The following is a 17,930-nucleotide window of genomic DNA, read 5'->3' on the forward strand; positions in this document are numbered from 1 at the left end:
GCATCTAAATAAAAACCTGATTTAAACAGTTTTTTTTTGTTTTTTTTGTTTGGTTGTTGTTTTTTTGCTTGTATTGATAGTGTTCATTGATTTACGTTTTAATAGACAACAGCATAAATGTCAGAGTCTAATTCCCATATTCAGCAATCACTGAACATTAAGGGGTTAGGGTTGAGTGCCAGTTAGGCTGTACTAGAGTAATATCACTAGATATGCTTAAGAATAAATGCTAAAGGGGCAAATATTCATGTGCTTTAAAAGCTCATTAAATAGAGATGATTCATCAACTAAATAAAGAACTTATGGTTATGAATTAAATAAACATTCGGGTCCTCAGGGTAGACGTTACACAGCAAGAGAGACAAGTATATAATCATGAAGTCTTTTAATTTTCTTTAAACAGAATAGATTAAGATGTTCAGAAGCTGCAGAAACTGCACAACACTACCGGAAGTATTACATCCTTCAAAATAAAAGCGCACTCAGTCTAAGAGGACTTTTTGGAGGATGTTCATTTATCCACAGGTTTTTTTGTTTGATTGCAACAAAAAATATTCCCAAATAATTTGTTATTCAGATTATCAGGAAATATATATTTTTGCAAATATATTCTAACTAATGCTTACTCTCTATTTTTTAAGTAGATAGGTGATTAAATTCATTTGTCAGAAACTAGTTTCGTTGATATCTTGTTTTTTATTTGTCTGCATCATTAAAGGATATACGCAGCAAGCTTATCTCAAGTTTTTGCAGACTCTTGAGCATTTCAATAACATATTAGTTGTTGCTGAGAATTTTTGAGGAATTTAACAATAGCAAACTGAAATACTAAGACACTGTTAGAAATCCTTTGTAAAAAGGCCTAAACTTAACACTTTGGAACATTTTAATGATATAATATTGGTCATTTTCATGGTTCAGTAACTTTTTCTTAACATTATTTTTCACAAAATTTAAACAAGATGTGTAAAGAATATGTAGCATAATATCTTACAAAAATAATTCCTACTAATGATACAATATAAAACCATGGCTATTATAGCTATAATCAAGTCAACATCTTTTAATTAATTGATTTACAGTTTTGTGTTGATATATAGTCCCAAGCAAAGACATAAAATAATATCTAGAAACACTTTCTATAGTGCAATCTGTTAAAAAAAAAAGGAACAAAACAAGTTTAAAGAAGCTGGCTCATTATGTGACTGTAGACTTTTGGTACTCCGGCTTCCTCCCACAGTCCAAAAACATGACTGTTAGTTTAAATGGCTTTTTTAAATTCTGCATAGGCGTGAGTTTGTGTGTATTAATAGATGTTTGTCCTCTTTGTGTTGCCCTGCAATGGACTGGCAACCTGTCCAGGGTGTACCCTGCCTCTCGCCCGTAGACAGCTGGAGATGGGCACCAGCACCCGTCGCGACCCCACTCGGGATAAAACGTGTCAGATAATGGATGGATGGATGGATGGATGGATGGATGGATGGATGGATGGATGGATGGATGGATGGATGGATGTGAGGCAAAGCACTTCAGGTGTGCATACTAATAGCCCCGCCCTGCCCTGCCACCAATTAGCAGGTCAGCGCAACAAGCATTTTATTTTGAAAATCCAAAGCGGAAGCAGGGTAAATTTAGCACCTTGACACTAGTGTAGATAGTCATTCCTCTCCTCCGCGCAGCTTTACTCAGTTGGCTATAGAGGACGTGCTGTTGCACCTGACGGTCCTCCGTGTCTCGGTGTCGCAGGAGCGGAAGGTCAGCATCCCTTTAGGGAGTTAAAGCATCGGTCCATGTCCGCTGATCATCCGCCCAGATCCAGGACCTTAAACCAGCTGACATTCACTTTTATCCACCCGGCGGCGGTACTTCTGGACTCCACTTCTCCCACTCATGACGGCTGAATAAACTGCTGGGATCACCGACTGACTGCCTTGGGAATATCTGTGGCGGCAGATCTACTGGTTTCACATCGGATACAAATCGGAGATGGGGATCCCAGTTTAGTACTGGTGAGTGCGGCGCTGGGAGGGACAACTAACCGTTAACATTAAGCCTGTACGCCTGTGCTACCTGTACGTGTTTATAAGGTGTTAACATAGTGAATGAAACAAGGATGAAACTTTATTAGTCACCCATGCATGTGCTCATCATTTATTCTGGTGTGAAGAATGTGGCGCACCTTGCATCACTTTACTACCGTGGAAAAAAAAACACGGAGCCGTGAGTCAGCGCCTGTTTAAAGGGTGGGGGGTGGGTGGGGGGGTCATGTTTTACTTCTCATAGACCTAAAAAAAAAAAAAACATACAAAAAGGAATGTCCATTCTAGCATTAGAAGAGAAGTTCAGCAGATGTGACAGTATGAGTCTGCAGCAGAGGCGTAGCCAGAAATTTTTATAAGGGTGGCCAGGCAATAACCAATGATGGGGGGGGGGGGGCAGAAAGCAAATAGGCATCAGAACCTCAGGGTCAATCTTCACTGTTCCAACAGGAAAATTAATGAGCAAAACATCTATATTTTCTAAATAAAGACTAACTACCGTAAATCCTCTAATATAGGACGGGGCCTTTCTTTCACTCAGGTACATCTTGGTCCTGGCCATTATTGAAAGGAGGTCAGAATTAGAGGCAGGCCTCTATTTCTATTTGATTAAAACAGACTACCAGTGGAATGAATAAAAACCAGATTTTGTGTCTCTTTAAACCTATAAAATACGTGGTTCATTTATAGAAAAAGTTCAGTTACCATAACGGTATACAGAAAATGATTTACTGTAGACATCTTACCGGAAGCTGCAATTTTTCTGCACTGCAATACGAAAAAAAAAAATAAAAATACAGAATGGAATCTAGCCAAACTGACTTGCAAAACAAAGTTTTTTTTTTTTTTAAATAATGGAAACTGTTCTGCCATCACAGCAAAATTTTATTTGAGGCAGGCTTAGTGGAAGTAGGCCACCAGTATCATATATTTCAAGGGAAATTCAGAACAACGAAGGCCAATGAAATTCTGTCATTTTAACGCTGCCTGGTAACCACCAGACCTACCGGTAATCACATTTGTCTGTCAGATCAGAACGAGTGTGTAAGGCCACTACGATCTCTGTGTAAGGATGGGACTTCCCATGCTAATGGCTTGGATTCATTAGCAAACATTGCCCCCCTGTGGTAGTTGTATGTTACTATCACAAGTTGTTGAGGACTGCCCAGGAACATTGTTGGTTCTAATTATAGCCACAGCCTATATACGAGTGCGGCCACTATTTACCTCCGCCGATAGCAAGACAGGCCATTATTAGAGACCCGGCCGCTAATGGAATACAGGCCAATAGTAGAGGATTTACGGTATACATTCTTACAGCCTTTGCTAACAAATAGACGCATATATTTAAACATCCGTAATTTCTAGATAAAAGGTATAGTGGATGAAACTCCGTTTTGAGTTCTGGGGTGTAAATCAATCATCATTGTCATTACCTGCTTGTATCAATAAACATTCTGCATAAAATTCATATTTACAAGCACTAATACCTATATAAATTGATTATTTGATACGCTTTTCTTAAAATAGTTATTTATCTATGATACAGTATCACTGAAGACTCCTAGATGACTTGTGGAGACATACTTTTCTCTTTACCCCATAAAACAAAAAATCTAGTTCTGAAAAGAGCATGAATTCTGTACTTATCATCGTTGATGTTAGTATATTGATGTGTATAATTAACCACAAAAACAATTTAAATATTTTGAATATTCCACTTGAGAGTATTACTGCTGCCACCATTTGTATTAGAGGGGGGAAAAAATGTAGCTCCAGGAAGCTGCTTATTGAAATGACTGTATGTTGGAAGAAGGAAATATGATATGTTGTTTTTTTCTTAAAAACGATGATATTAATAGTTTCAGTTAATTTTTAAATGCACATTTAGAAATGTTCTTGTTAAAAGAGGAGTAATCAAGACATCTCAAAAACCCAAAACTATAGAGTGTTACTGTATGTAACTGGACTGAGTTCTGGCTACATTATGCAGTACTGCCTTTAGTTATTTTTTTTTTTAAATCTTAGGTTAAAATGTTTGCTTGCAGAGCATTTGGGACACTTTGTGCTTATTGCTCCCTAACTATACTAATAATAGAACCACCAGGGCTGGACAGGCCATTAGGCATACAGAGCATATGCCGGGTCAGACGCTGTCCGTCCATTTTTGGGCTGATTTATCATTATTGATATATTAAATAATTTATCAATTTACTGAATGATGATTTAAGGATTTTAAAATAAATTACTACTAATAGGCTACTACTAATAATAACCAAAATAACAATTATAATTGAATCAGCAGCTCTTCCAAAGTCATCATTATCATTTGCTTAAAGGCCCAGAAGGGGTTAAGTTTTTGCCTAACCTGACAGTATGAGGGGCCATTTTTCTGCCTTTATTTATCTTAAATTAGTTTTTCTTTCTCTAACCGCCAATATTTGTGTTATTATTTATGCAGATCAGTTTGGGTTTGTTTTATTTTAATGCACTTCTTTACATATATGTTTTCAACATTTACTTTTCCTGTAAAGATGGATGGATGGATGGATGGATGGATGGATGGATGGATGGATGGATGGATGGATGGATGGATGGATGTGAGTTGAAATATTGGTGTAAAGCGTTACCTCCTGTTTGTATATTGTCACGTATTTCCTGGAATTACAAACATGTTTAAAGATTAGGTAGGGCATCCATAGGAGTGCAGGAGCCTTGCAGCAGTAGCTGGTATTTTATGCCTTTTACAGTTTTCTGCAGTGGATGGAAAGCAAACTTGGCTCAGTTTAAAGAAGGGCCAGGCAGGGACACGTTGTCCAGATTGTTAATAATGCTCCTAATGCTTCATGTGCCTCTGGAACGTGCACACATACCCACAGCTTCAGTCTCTGCACCGTGCCTTCTTGATGCTTGAGGGCTCATTTATAGTGTCTTGGTGGTATAAAAATAAAACTAAGCAGAATCACATGTGATGCTTGTTTGGATTAATTGAATTAAATGCTGCCAATAAAACCCCCATCTTGTTTCATCATCATCCTCTGCCCACCAGTGATTAAGCTGGTCTTTGTTTGGACTTTTCTTGGTTCACTGCATTAGGTGACCTTGTGGGTGCTCTGATCATGAAGGTCTGCTTCCCTGAGCAGCAAGATCAGACATGAATTAAAAGAGACAGCTTACTCCAGCACTGCTGAAGACAGGGAGCCATGCAGGTACGAGCCACCAGAAGCAGGGGTCGGTCAGAAATCAGTGGTAACAAGAATGCAGCAGGTACAGACAGCAGGCCGGATCATGTTCCCTCCCGTCTGATCAGCAGGGAATAACAGCAGCTCTGCTAATGATGGTGTGAAGTTTTAGTCTGGACGTGAAAAAGGAACGCTTCCGCAAGATGAGGCCAAACTATGGAGGTCTTTTTAGGGCAGGTCAACGGGGAGGCACACCCAGAAGCTGTTAGTCTGGTAGAGATGACAGCTTTATCGTCTTCAGGTTTATTGCTGTGTGTGTACGGGGGGGGAGGGCTTTGTGTGTTGCAAAGAATCTCACTATGCTGCCCTTAAGACATGACTGGATTCTGTTGTCCTGTTTCTACCCAGGAAGCCCGCTTCATGAAAGACTCATTGTAAAGAGCTGACTTGACCTTATGCTATTACCAAACATGATGCTACTACCACTAAATATTTTGATAAGCACTGATTAGAATTTTGGGTTTAATTTCATATTGCTCATGTAAAAAAGAGCAACTTTGATTCAGTATATTTAGCCTTTCTGTTATCTGATAAAAGTCTTGCTCTCTTGCAGCCAGAATAAATCTCAAAGATGCTTAACGCTTTTTGTACTTCCTCCAAATTTTCTTTCGAACGCCTTGCGGATGTTGATTCCTCTTCCTTCAGTAGCAGCTATGCAGTACCTGATAATTACTTCATCATCCAAGGGACATTTGGCCATACCTCTGATGTTTTTATGCTTAAGTCGAGAGATGTCTCAGTGCTTTTTGTGATGTAATTTTAAGTAAAAGTAAAGACTCTGTTTAGGCCATCAATTTTAACATTTTCACCAAATCAGAACTGGATTTTCTCTTAACCTTTGCAGTCACAACATCCATAGTTTTAACTTATTAAATTAGACTTCTGCAACTAACACATCAAATGTTGCTTGGGTCTGGTCATAAACCAGTTTTGCTGGTATGCTTCTGCTCCGTCAGTCTGGAATTTCTAGGGACACACAGGAGTTTCCCGCTAAAGCGCAAAGGAAGCCTATTCTGGCAATATCGGTATGAATTTGCACTTTTTTTTTTTTCTTCTGAGTCTCAGTACAGTACTGAAGAGAGTAAGGGACCGAGCACTGTGATGGTTTGTGCCTCTGACAGGCCTTGGATGTTCTTTGGCTCAATGGAAGCTCTGCAACTGACACAGAGATGAAGGGGCTGATCTCGCTGACGGGTCGTGGCAGATGGACTTCACGCCTGGAATTGCTCCGTCACAAGAAACAGAGAGAAAGAGACAGAAAGACAGAGGGCAAACAAGGGGTTCTAGGGAAATACAAGAGAGAGGAGGGGGCGTCACAGTGGAGAAACAACAGGCATCTAATTACCTCCCAACTGGAGCTTTGACTCCATGGAAACAGCCTGTGCTTTTCTAGCTGCTCCCAGCTACCGGTATGCTGCCTTATGTGCAACTATTGACGGTCAATCCCTATAGATTTAGAGGGGTCACCAAAGCAATTGAAGTATATTGGATCCCTGGTGTGTTCAGTAAACCACTGCAGTAATCATTTAGGCTGCTGCAATCAGTAATGAAATTATCAATGGACTCAGAATTTTCTCTTATCTCATGTGTCCCACCAGTTTATAATAAACTTATGAGGATGGAGGCATTTTTTAACATTTCCAGCTGAGAAAACATCCTAAATGTCCGAAATTACATAAAATTTTTAAATACCCAGAATTTAATTTAATTTCCCTTTGGGATTAATAAACGATTTTTGAACTGAATTTAAACTGAATCAATCTATCCTTTCATCTTAGTGCTTTTAAGGTAGTTTCTTATATCTTGGTTTTACACTGTCTATAGGGGGAAATAAGTAATCTATCTACTGTCTACAGTGTATATAGTATATAGCTATATACTATATATGGTTTATAGTATATTGTACGTTTTATATTGTATATAGCTATAGCTTCTGTATTCTGTATGTATATCTAATTTGTCTGCATTATCAACACAAAGTCAAATTCCTTGTAAGTGCAAACCTACTTGGCAATAAACTTAATTCTGATTCTGATCTAATATCAGAATCAAACAATACATTTTTATTTGGATGTGAATAATAATTAAGATAACAAGCTGATTGAGCAGAATAATATCCTTTTATATGCAACTAGAAAAGCACTTGGAGAGCACAGGCCTCCATCAAGCTGCATGTTTTGCCATCATATTGTTACTTACACCTATTGCTAACATTTTTTTTATTTTAATTAATTGTTCCTTGGCATGAAGTGCAAATTTGATAACAATTTCCTTTAAATCCTTTCATAAGTTTATAAATAAGACACAGTGTGTGTCTGCAGCCTCTGGTGTCTGTTCTGCCTCATTTATTCTGCACTCCGCTTTCTTGTTGACTTCAAGCGAGGCATAGCTCACCTTTCCCGTGTTTTTGTCTTCATTATAATACTTCTGGACTTTTTTGAGTCCAGTGCTGGAGCTGTCAATAGTCACTGCTGCCACCCCCTGGTTTAGGATCATAATGTGGATTATCATCAAAGTTCAAAGCATTTTTCCTTGAATTGTCCCGTTTATGATTTTTTTTAAGCTATCCAGATTAGTGTTGCAAGCTTTGCAGCATGACAACGTTATTTTAAATTTATTAAATCATGATCAGGGCTCCTTTTTTGTCATTGCTGCATTCCAACAAAATGTTGTCCTCTATTTAATCCATAACCCTTAGGGAGACATGAGCTGCTCACAGCTGCCTAGGGGAGCAATCTGGAGATAAGGGTTTTACCCATCAACCCTGAGTCTGTCGCATTCATAACAGAAGCACTCTAATGCACCCACTTCCCCTTTTATTCCTGTGCAACGCCACTGTTTGTGTTTCTTTTCTTGTTTCTAAGAGAAAAAAATAAACATACAGTGGCAGTAATATGGTGCTGTGTATTGTTGGCCTGGTTCCTAACTGTTTATTTATCTTTATTTATATTAAATGCAAATGAGTTCTCATTTTTTTTACACATAGACCTATATTTCACATTAGCTTACCTTTATGTTGCCTAGTATTATGTTGTTTTTTTTTCATTATTATGTTTTAAGATTAGCTAAAATATTTATTGATCTAACATTCATTTAACCGGGGAAGATGAAGATTATTTTTTTTGTTTTGTTTTTTGTTTTGTTTTTTACTATTTTTCAAGAATGCACTTTTAAAAAAGATGAAATCGTCCAGAGAGCTGTTCCAAACAAAATTTATTTTTCTTTTGCACTTGTGTAAACAAAATGACAAATAAAATCTGTCTTAGCATAAGTTATGATACACTATAAGATGCAATTTAATATAATTAAATGCATTGTCCCCTTTTGGGGACAGTAAAGGTTCCATTGGTGTTATAGCCAAAATGTCAGGCATTAAAGAGCGCTTCTAGATATTTATACTGAACTGACCTTTCAGTGTTAAAATCCTGACCTGCTTTTTGGCCCTTTTGCATCATTTACTGATTCAAGTTGTTAGCCTTACCTGTTTTTAGTTGAAATTATTTCATATAAACAAAGCAGACTAAGAGATAACATGATCCAACTTTTGCCAAACTTTGATCATCAAGTGTAAATGAGAGCGAACAGTTAAAATACATCTAAATAACAGTGCAAGACCTGATGGGATGTTTACACAGCTTGCTTTTTATAAAGAGTAATAACATCCAAAAGATGTGTAGTATTGATATATTGACAGATATCTGCTTATGTGAGATCATCTTTGTTCGGATTTGTTTTCTGGAATAGTTGCAAGTATATTATCTCCTTACAATTTATTGTTTTGTAAGGAAGTGTCGACAGCAGACACTTGTGCTGTAACAGCTGCTGTCCCACCCCTCCATGTGTCCAGTGCTGCCTTATGACAGCAGCAAGTCTTTACAAGTTGTTCAGCAGCTCCAATATCTTTTCTGAACCAACCTGCATCAACAGGATCCCAAGTGTTTTTATTTGATTTTCTGCATCACAGTCAAAAATAACCACTGATCTTTTTCATATAAAATAAAAATGGCATATTTTGAACATACTAACCTGAAATTAGATATGACTTTGTGAGCTCTGTGCTTTAGAGCCCTGTTTGCACATGGAGCATGCACCAGGAAAATGCTACCCCATAGAATGCTTCTACACCATACATCAGATTCGATGCAGTGCAAAGCTGCTGTCTGCACTGCTCATAATAAGCTGATAGATGCAGCTTAGCAGGAAAGGAGACAGCCGTGATGAAATTAGTACCATGTGGTTATTAGATGTGCATCTGTTTCATTCTTGCTCATTAGCTCATGTTGGTTAGCATGCAGGTTTGGTATAAGGAAAAGGAAAGTGAGGCTGATGACTGGATGAACAGCTGAGTCTGAAAAGCTGCAACCTATTCATTAATTTGGAGGTGTGCAGATCTTTGTTTTTATGATGACCATACGTGTTCCGTTTTGGTAAGAAGAGTTTTCTCTGAGGTATTAAAAGCTTTAACTTTTTTATATTTATGCTCTTATTTATTTATGACAGTATTTCTGGTGTGTTCCTTGATCTTCTTAATGGTTGTTCAGTGTTGTTCTCTTAACAAATCATATGGATTCATGCTCCACGTTGACCAATAAGATTTCTAGAAACATCACATTTCTAAGATTTTCTACTTGTACCAAAATCTCAACATTAACAATTTTCCTTATGTCATTGAGCTGTTAAACACGATCCCAAAAAAGTAAAGCAGGTTTCCAGAAGTAACATGAAAACATTCTAGAATACCACAGCTTTTGCAATGCTCTGTAATTCTCACTTGTGACATATTATATTTTTTATGTTTCAAAGTTTTCAATTCAGTTAAATTATTTATATTGCATTTTAAGGCACTTTAATTTGATCATAAAGTCAGATTTGCTCATAGTTTTCTTTCAATTGCATCGACTCATTGACTCTTTAGCAATCCCTCACACCAAGCATGCTTGTAGCAACAGTGGAAAGGAAAAACTCCCTTTTAACAGAAAGAAACCCACAGCAGAACCAGGCTCAGCTTGAGTGGCCTCTGGCGAATGGTGAGTGGGGTTCAAGGAGAGAGAAGCAGGAATATAAAAATAAGCAGATTTACACTAAGATTTACATTTCCTAGATAGGTGAACCTATTCAGGAAAGGCAAAACAAGCTCAGAGGGAGGATGAAAAACAGCACATACAGTTAGTCACAGTAATAGAAACATAAGTAGTAAGAGAAACAGACCACACCAAACAAACAGGCCCAACTCCAACATCTGTAAACGAAAAAAAGAAAAAAAGGTGTTAATGACAGCAGCCCAGCTGATATTTCAATCCAGGATGGTGTCAGAGTAAACCAGGAACAGATCAGATGAATCTACTACAATGAAAAAAAACAGTGAACTAACAACAACAGTTGAACTAACAAATACTACATAATTGGATAATAAAGATAGAATGAAGCAGAATAATGAAAAGTGGTCCCTATGCCCTCCAGCAGTCTAAACCTATAGCAGCATTACAATAAAGATAGCTCAGTATGACCTGAGCCACTCTAACATAAACTTTGACAAAAGGGAAAGTCTTAAGCTGAATTTTAAAAGTAGACAGGGTGTCTGACTCAGAGACTAAACTGGCCTTTGATCCCAAACTAAGATATGCGAAATAAGATCTCTCTTTTTTATTAAAGAACCATGGAGGTTTAGTTGAAGCACTTAAAGTAAAAAAAAAAAAAAAAAAAGTTAACAGACAACATAACCTGAACTAAAACACACTTTAAGTTTGTGTGCCCTTCAGTGAGACCATGCACAAACAGAAACGCAAATGCTTGGATGCCCACAGCTGGCCATGAGAGGAATGAGGACAAACCCATACATGGACAGACCGTCTGCAAGGACAGACATTCCCAGGGAGGATTGGCCTGATGGAGATGCAGTGTTTGAAACAGTTGCCAAATTTTGAGTGTATGTCTGTTCAGTTAGTACAGGGGAAATGCAGGGGAATTCCAGCATCAAGGATTTAAAGGAGGTGTGTCCTGGTCGGTAGCGATTGCTGCTTCTTTCTGGCATGGACCTAATGGAGAGTCAGATAAATGAGTGAAATACTTTGCATGGAATTTAGTCTTGTGTGTAGCTGCTGGGTGGGTGCAAGTGTGCATGCATGTGTTTTTTTTATGAACAAAGAGCTCTCTTGTTGTCTTATTACACAATAACAATCCTCTGGGTGAGTTTTGCTGCGATGAGTGCACAGGAACATGCGTGGTATTTTGCGGTCGCTCTGTTGTGTCACTGTGCGGTTCAGCAGCCAGGTTGGCTCAGCTCGGATGCCACGACATTCAATCCGGACGCCAAAACACATTTGGGCTCCTGTGGAGACTGTTGGACGGCAAGAAAGCTTCTCATGCCAGTAGATCCCGCTGGGGGGAGAGCAGACTCCTACAGGGCCATCTGTACCGGACATGTTTGAAAGTAGGGTGTGAAGATGGAGATTCAGAAGGAAGACGGGGAATCTGAGTGAACAAAGAGGGATTTTCCTTACCTTCACATTTATTTCTGCTGTTACACTGCAGCTTTCAAAGAACTGAGATGAAAATTTAGGCCAAAGTTACAAGTCTCTGTGGAACACAAAACAGTGTCAGGTCCCAAAAATATGCAAGGATCCACTTTTGTGGGGCACTCTTCTAAAATAGATTTAAAAAAAGGAAGTTATGACGTGTTTGAATGGGCGAACATGTGGATCCTAAATTAGAAAGGAAGTGCTGGAGCATGTAAATCAGATGGTGTCGGGGAGAACCGGGGAAGTCGTATGCCGTCTGCAAAGGGGAACACACCTTTATTGAGTCTGACAAGGCATACTTGTAACAGTAAAGAGCCTAGACTGTATGCGCTACACCCAGAGGTGTGCTTCCTGCTCTCAAACGAGGTATGGGTTGCAGCTTTTCACCACCTTCTTGGTTTAGATGGGGTTATTTTTACCTCTCTTCAGTTGTGATGCCTGCTAAAACCAGGAAGCAGTGAAAAAACAAAAACAAAGCTACAACACCTCATGCCGGATATTTGCTGCGCTTTTCTCAAAAGATATGAAGCTCTTCAAAGAACCGTGTTGCACCAGTAAAGCTTGTCCAATACGTAGAAGTTATTCAGTTATATAAAGCTGAAAAGTGAATGTTTAAAACAGGCTGGGAACGATTTTCAGCCCTGGCATTTTTTTCAAAATAGAAGCACTGTCAAACACGTGCATCTCAAATGATAAACACAAAACACATTGTGGATTAACCGATGTTTTATCAAGCATCACACGACAACCATCACCAAGATTTCTATAATGCGGTTTTATTGGCTTTGGTTATTAACACGGACGCAACAGTGACTGCAGCTGCATAACGTCCACACTTGCACAAAGCCATCCAGATACTCACTCACACATACTAGGTCTACAAAGTAAGCCTGAGTGTTGTAAAAATACCAACTTAAAAAAATACAATATAGAGGCAGACAGGCAGGTGTTCAAGAATAAATACATGAAAGCTCAGCGGTGTGTAAGCATTCACTGCGGCTCTAGGTGGCATGTGGGCAATAAAACGGAATAATGTAAACAGATGCAAAACCCCATCATTCACCGCAACCTATTTTTGCAAAATATTCTAACATAAATTCACCAAATATTAGAGGAACATCGTAGTTTGGTTTAAAGAACGCATTTTCGTTTTATTATAATTTAGTTTTTTGCAAGGATTTTAAAGTTTGAAGAAATAGAAAATGACACCATATGCCAACCGTCACAAGGATGTGCATGTCAAGGAAGGGCTATATATACTGCATGCATCATTTAGGTGGTTAACATTGTATTACTTCTTGAGCTCCTTGAGTTATTTCCTGTCTCAGGTAGTTGCTTTGGCCGGAGAGTAAGTGTCGGTATGAATTAAGGATAGCCAGCTCACCGGGAAAATGCCCGGTATCACAGATTACCAGTCCAAGCCTGGTATAAAAATACTTCCAATGCAAATCTGTAGTTACAACTCAAAAAAAAAAATGTGGAAATGTGAAATTCTTAGGGTATAAAAAGATTGAGTAATGCATCAAAGACAGAAGCTAAAATGATGTTATTACCATTTATTACTTTATTTTCATCCAACGCAACTGAGTAGTTTTAAATGAAACAGTTAAAGTTACACTTTTTAGCACTTCTGTTCTTTACAGTGTAGCAAAAACATTAAAAATTTTATTGAGGACTAGTTAATTGGCTCAATTAGCAGTTCTGAAGTTAATCATTTTTTAATATACACTGTCATACAGTTTTCTTTCTTCATATGTGTCTTAAAGAACAGCCTCTACAGGAATGTAAGGGTTTAGTAAATCAAGGATTTTTTTTGTGGAAGATCAAGTGTAATGTGCTCTTTTTGTGAAAAGTTAATATATACAGGAGATCTATAAAGTGGAACGCACAAAGGTTGCTACTTAGCAACGTCATTGTCTTATGTCATTTCTTTCTCTATTTTTATATTAAAGATCAACTGGTTACCTTGAAAAAAAGGGTAAATGCGTCACAAGTGCTTCCAGGTGGGCAAATGATTCTGAGCTGAATTAATCAGACGACAAGTGATCGCTTAAAGTAAGATATCATTTTTGATATATCTTAATTTTTTTATTTTTTTCAGTTTAATATGCAGCAATTGAAATGTATCCATGTTCCGCTCAGGTTGCTCTTCTCCAAAACTCCCCTATGTAACTTTATAGGATCAGATCCATGACTGAACAAGTTAGAGCGGTGCTTTATGGAAGTTCTGAGTTCCCCTTGAACATGAGCTCTAACGTAGCGAAAAGTCATTGTTCTGCAAAGAAACAGAGATCAGACACTTGATGCCACCTGCCTACTGTCATTCATGTGTCAAATGGGGAATCTACTCAAACACACCTGATTCAAATGATTGCATTAAATCCTCGGCAGACATTAAATAAATCTAAAGTCTGTTGATCACTTTTTCATTCAGGTCAGGTATGTAGAGGCAGAGAAACAGCTAAAACATGTTGGACAGTGGAACCTGAGGACCAGGGCTAATTCAATTAATTTCAATTCAGTTCAGTTTATTTCTATAGTGCAGATTCACAACACATGTCATCTGAAGGCACATTACAGTTCACCAGATCATCCAGTCAGATCGATTCAAAGTTTTCAATCTAAGGAAAACCAGTTGATTGCGTCGACTTATTGACTCGAATGCAATCCTTCACACTAAGCAAGCTTGTAGCGATAGTGGAGAGGAAAAACTCCCTTTTAACAGGAAGAAACCTCCAGCAGAACCGAACTGGGGTTCAAGGAGACAGAAGCAGGTATAGAAAAAGAAACATGGATACAAAAGCAACTGTAAAGGGCGGCCCCATCCATGAAACACACGGCCAGGCAGACGAACTCCGAGCCAGCTCCTATGTCAGAAGATGAAGAGAGCACATCCAGCCAGTCGCAGTCAGAGAAACAGGACTACACTGAAAAACAGACCGATCTCTAACATCTATAAACAAAGGTGTTGATGGTCGCAGCACAGCTGATATTTCTAAAGTTAAGAAACCCTGAGATAAAGAGTTGGTATTGGTTAATTTATCTTACCTTTCAAAAAAAGCATTTTTAAACTCCATCTACACTTGAATGGAAAAGTAACAGTGTGCACAATGTATACTGTCTCTGTATTTACTAAATTAGTCTTTTTTTTTTTTTGGCATCTGTGTCGATTCAAAAAGCAAACACCATAAGTCGGGTGAAATCTCTTTATTTTAGATATTGGTTGATGGCTGGATGTCCTCCAGCATGAGTCAATTAGCGAAGCAAAATTAGAACATATCTCAGGGGATTTTACCACACATGCTGCTGTCTCGGTTGTGCAAAGAGATGGCTCGACCATTCAATCAAATCTCCCGAGACTCTGGCGGGCCAATGAGCTGCTACTGTACTCCATTTGCCCTTCTTTAAACCTCTGACTCTAATGGTAAGGGTCAGAAGGCAGCTTGTGTGAAGCACTAATGCTGATTATTCTCCACCATCAAATGAACCTCTTAATCATCGATCCTTCTACATCGACACCCAAAGTGTCATCAACAGCTATGCTATTTATAAGGCAGGTTTCATAGAGACTAAATTAGAAGTAGCTACTATAATACCAAGATTAACTCGAAGCTGTTTGACAGCTTAAGCAGGAATGCCATTGTTTCATCAAGAAACGCCAAACATACACAACTCCAAAGTTAAGGGTGCTGACAGAAATCTCCAGACAGAACAAAGCCGGCTGATCTTGCTCCCTCCGATAGCAGAGATAACAGCCTGAACAATGACACCTACTCAGCTGTCTAGACTGAGCAAAGCGCCGCCATTGGCTGGCAGCTGGAGATCTCAGGGGAGAAGCAAAGCACTCAGAGCCATGCTCACCTGTTCTTGGATGCTTGTTTCTTAGTGAGTTTTTTTCATGCAGTTTGACAGACACAGTGGGAGCTCAGAGCGTAGAATACCGGAGATAAGTTATATACTAAGTTGAGCTTTGTTTTTGGACGGATTCTTGACAGTCCAAGAAAAGTAGTGGTAATATAGCTGTCACTGCAAGTAGGCCATGAGGAAATTTAAAAGTAGTTTCACACCAAACTGCAACTTTATTCAGTTACTTAGAATTGAGGCTGAGGTGCATGGCAAAAAGAAAGGAAGAAACATGTTTTAAGAAAGCAGTAGACGGTATTTATCAATTTCCTTTTAATCAGCTCTGATCAGTCAAGTTATTTATTGGATGCATTAAACTAAAAACATACATTTTCATTTCAGTTTCTGTTGAACTCAAAATTCCTTCTGCTATCACAGAGCTACACAGAATGGTTTTTCCTTTGAATGTGTTTTAGTAAGAATCAGTAAGAGTCTGAAGCGGCAGTGTAGACATAAAAAAATAAAAGATAATTTACAGGCTCAGTGATGAGCTGAGTTATGCTCCCATCCTGCAGACTGACTGGCAGAGCGTTGATGAAATCATAAATCTCTGTGGGAGTTGGGTGAGCGCTGAGGAATATAAAACACGGCGAGCATAAAAAAGGAGCGCTGGTCACTATCAAAGCTATACAGGAAATGATTGACAATGTGATCAAGGTGAATAAAACTCCAAAACATGTATGAAAACAAGTGAGCGTTGGCAAGCATGAAATACCTGGCAAATAAAAATGAGAAACAGTTAGACCTGAGCAGGCTGTAAGAATTTATGGGGAACGTTGTTTTAGTACCCATAAATCATCTGTTGTCAAAGATAAAGATTGAATTTGATCACGTCTGGGTGTTTTTTATATCGCTGCTGATGCATGTTTTAATCCAATCAAGTGGAGGTTGCACTAAGGACATCTCACACTTGGGAGTTTGGGGAATCTAATTGAGAGAAAGTGTTTTATCTTTTATTGGAACGAGAGCAGCTTTCTGCTGCACTATTAAGCAAATTCAAGAGATGCTTTGGGGGTTTTCTTATGTTTTTGTTTTTTTTTTCTCGATTTTTCCAAAACTGACAGTTTAATCTAATATTAGCTGCTAATACACTGGAGTTTTCCACCTTAGTGTCTTGATAATGATTTCCCTTTGCTGATAAAAGTTCTATCAGATCACCAAGGAAAGTTTCTGGTACGTTTTTTTCTCTTTCTGGCTATTTATACTCGGTTCTCAGTGTACTATAGAGTGAAGTAGAGTAGACGGAAGCATGCTGGCCCTCTTTGACCACAGACATTATGAGACCCGTATATCAACAGTAGCTGTATGAAGGAAGGAAGACCACAACAACAGCTTCCATGAAGATTGGCCCATCCCCCAGCCCTTTGTCTGCCTGTCTGCGGGTATTTGTGTCTAGGTGTGCAAAAGTGCATGAATAAGTGCGAAAAGATAATGGGACAATAAAGAGCTGAAGCCCCTAAAACCAAACCTGTTTAGACACAAGCTTTTGTTTTTCCTAAAGGACCCAACAAATTGGCTCAAATGATTATGACAAAGTATTGTCCAAGAAGTGTTTGACATTTTTATTTAAAATTTCTATAGTTATGATCAATAATTGTATAAGTATTTACCCCCACATTGACAGTCTTTCATTTATTTAATTGCTAGAAAGTATGATATAACAGAGGAGTTCAATATATTTTGTTTCTAGCTGGTAAAAAGGAGCTGTTAGTATTTATTTTGCCTCAGCTCTGGCTGTTGTCTTGGCTACGCCCAGCAGGAAGGAGATATCATGATTACTTTTGAAATTAGTGTTGCTCAAGGTCTGGTGGTTTACTGGCCATGTGACGCCCAGAGGTAGAGCTTTGTTTTTAGCTTTAGGGGGGTGCTTAGAGAGTGACAGCATCTTCGAAGATTAAACCAGATACACGACGATGTCATCAGCAGTTTTGATCTACAAAAAGCAAAGGGCATAATGTGCATCTTGCTTTTTGGACACATTTTCTCATTTCAGTGTTGCTATTAAAGGAAGTTTCTCTTGTTTGCAAGATGAAAGTGATGGCTGCACTATTATCTGCCACTTTGTGGACTGCAGTGCTGGTTTTGTAACTTGTGAGCTCTGAGTGAAGCGTGTTGACTCGTTGGAACGTCTTAGCCACAGCTTTCATAAAGACAAAGAGATACGGGACGGCGTTGAGGCCACGTAAGTGCTCGCAGGGTACAGCGGTCTCCACAGCAACTCGGTGACC

General features: G+C 38.6%; 1 protein-coding gene across 3 annotated transcripts in view; it reads left to right on the top strand.

The window, feature by feature from the left end:
• The first annotated feature begins 1,676 nt into the window (after positions 1 to 1,676).
• rasgef1c (RasGEF domain family member 1C) overlaps positions 1,677 to 17,930 on the top strand; it is a 35,528-nt gene continuing 19,274 nt past the window's right edge. Inside the window, exon 1 of one of the 3 annotated variants that reach the window (XM_015401305.1) lies at positions 1,677 to 2,009. The gene's annotated coding sequence lies outside the window, so the exon portion shown is untranslated. The remainder of the gene's footprint in view (positions 2,010 to 17,930) is intronic. The other 2 variants (XM_015401313.1, XM_015401297.1) reach the window with 2 other exon arrangements.

Source organism: Cyprinodon variegatus, unplaced genomic scaffold, assembly GCF_000732505.1.
Source record: "Cyprinodon variegatus isolate N-32 unplaced genomic scaffold, C_variegatus-1.0 Scaffold31, whole genome shotgun sequence".
In the NCBI taxonomy this organism is placed as follows: Eukaryota; Metazoa; Chordata; class Actinopteri; order Cyprinodontiformes; family Cyprinodontidae; genus Cyprinodon; species Cyprinodon variegatus.